Consider the following 2,500-nt stretch of genomic DNA (forward strand, 5'->3'; position numbering starts at 1 on the left):
CGGGGGAAAGTTCCTGCCCACCACCGCGGAGACTAGGGGTTCGAATCCTCCAGAAGCTTCCGGCTTGGCCCGGGTGTTCCACTGATCATCATGGGGCCGTGTTCATCATGGGTGAGAAGCCAAGCAAAGAGGGCGATCTCTGTCGCCTCCCCGTCCTCCTACAGGACTCCCTCTTTCTTTGGTGTTACGCCCAGGTGGTTGTATGCCTATCCCTATCCCTAACCCTAACCCAAACCTTAAAGGATCTATCTAAACCATGCATTTAAAAAAGATATTTCATATTTAAAGGGACTACACCATGAATTTTAACTTTTCCTTCTTTTTTTGTGTGTTTTTTGTCTCCCCTACCTCTCTTCTATCCCAAAAAACACCCCAGTTTGAACACTCAGGCTTTCACAGCATATCTGGGGTTTTCTGTAAATTGGTCTCAAAACAGACCAAACTGATTTTCACCCGAATGCGACGTCACGTTCGGTACAATCCCTCCAGTTTTTTTTTCAGTTCCAACCAAAAAAAAAACACATTTAAATTATTATTATTATGTTTTTTTACTTTTTTTTTTTTTTTTTTTTTTTTTCCACACAGAACCAAGAGAAACTGGCTCAATAGCGCCCCGTGCCAAACAGGACAAATAAGTATTAAATATTTTTGTTTTAATTCATGGTGTAGATCCTTTAATATCATATTGTTTATGTCCCTCAAACGTTTTTCAAAAGGTTTGAGCCTAAATCAAGCCTCAGATATACTCATTCCAACTAACTTCTCTCTGGCTTATGAAGCACTTTCACCTCCTGCTAAACTGGGAGAAAAAGGGGCGGGGAGAGCTTGCATCTTTCAGCCTGTACATTACAACAGTGATGCCAAACGTATGCTCTGTCGCACGACATTGGCGCGTGCTGAAAATAGCCGACCTACAAGCTCACAACACATTAAATCCGCGACACGTTGTGAGTTTGTAGGTCGCCTATATTTTGGCACGGGTCATCGTCATACGACAAAGTATGAATTAGGCCGATATATGTTCATTGTGTCGTTACGTTGCAACCAGCCAGCGCAGACCATCTGGAGTAAAGATCTAACCTCATGTACTGTAGTCAGCGGTGTAAAAAGTAACGTCCTTGATTCTGGTGACTCATACTGCCCTCCTAATATGTGAGGGGGCTGTGTTTTTTCAATTACTTTTTTCATTTATTTTATTTCATTTTTTTATTGTATTTAATTTTTTACATTTTCCCCAAAAAATATTAAAGGACGGGTGTTTTTGATGAATCTAACATGGTTAAAATGGAGTTTGAAGTTACAATGGGTTTGTTTGTATAGGAAAGGGGTGTGTCTGATAAAATGAATATCAAATATCTAAATACTGAATCGAGCAACTTAAAAACTGTCTGGGGTGTTCACAAAAGCCTGAGTAGACGATGAAATGACCAAAAAGTGGTTTGAAAGTGAAATATCCCTTTAACAAGAGTTTCTGACTAAATACTAATGACATTGTATCATTTGGAACACAGGTTATTTTTTTTCCCCATTTTCTGCAAAGTAACACTTTTGGACTTCCTACTGCAGTGGTTCTCAAACTTTTTCATGTCAAGGACCACCAAATGGACACTTATTAGCCCGCGGACCCCCATTTGAAAAGATAAGCCAGGGACCCCCATAAGAGAAGATTTTTACGGCTCTAGCAGTGATTCTCAACCTTTTTAATTTCAAGGACCCCCAGTTTGACATGCATTAGGGCTACGGACCACCATTTAATGACATTTCTATCTCTGGGACCCCAATACATATTGTAAAATCAATGTTAATTTAACTCTGAGAGTGTACAAATGGAACCAAATGGACCCGTTAGGGTCCATTTGGTTACATTTGTACACTCTCAGAGTTACAGACCCATAAGGGTCCATTTGGTTCCTATCCATCATTTATCTGGGGACCCCCTGGAACCCCCTCAAGTACCCCTGGGGGTCCCCGGACCTCACTTTGAGAACCAATGTCCTACTGTACAGCCATGATGCCTTTTTACCCACAATGCAGCTGTTTCTCTCCAGCAGCGTCGTGCTCCTGCCAGGAGGAACATTCAACGTCTCAACAAGTTCTCATTGTAGAAGAAGCAGATCTGAGGCTCACATTCTCCATGAACTATGCTGTCCTCCTGCTGAACCCTGTACATGAGCCGTGGAATCCTTGCGTCAGCCTCTGGGGGGGGGGGGGGGGGGGGGGTTGTTGGGGGGGGGCTACTTTGACAAATCATGTCCTCTTCATTTCTCTTCACAGCCTCAGTCCAGGCTTTAGTCTGTTAGTTGGACACAGGCAAGTTCTCTTAACCCTTTAAGGTCGGGGAAAGTGTCTGTCATTTTAGATTTGAACCACTTTCACCATTATCTTATGCTTTGGGCTATTCAAAAATAGCAGATCTACAAGCTCGTAGCGCGGCACCGAGTAACGCGCTACGAGCTTGTAGATCTGCAAATTATTTTTTTTCCACATTTTTCAATATGTA

General features: G+C 42.3%; 1 protein-coding gene across 2 annotated transcripts in view; it reads left to right on the forward strand.

Annotated features, from left to right (window-relative positions):
* srpk2 (SRSF protein kinase 2) overlaps positions 1–2,500 on the forward strand; it is a 105,176-nt gene that overhangs the window by 70,814 nt on the left and 31,862 nt on the right. The gene's annotated exons all lie outside the window — the stretch shown is intronic.

This window comes from Gymnoscopelus microlampas, assembly GCF_963454915.1.
Source record: "Gymnoscopelus microlampas genome assembly, chromosome: 6".
Taxonomy (NCBI): domain Eukaryota; kingdom Metazoa; phylum Chordata; class Actinopteri; order Myctophiformes; family Myctophidae; genus Gymnoscopelus; species Gymnoscopelus microlampas.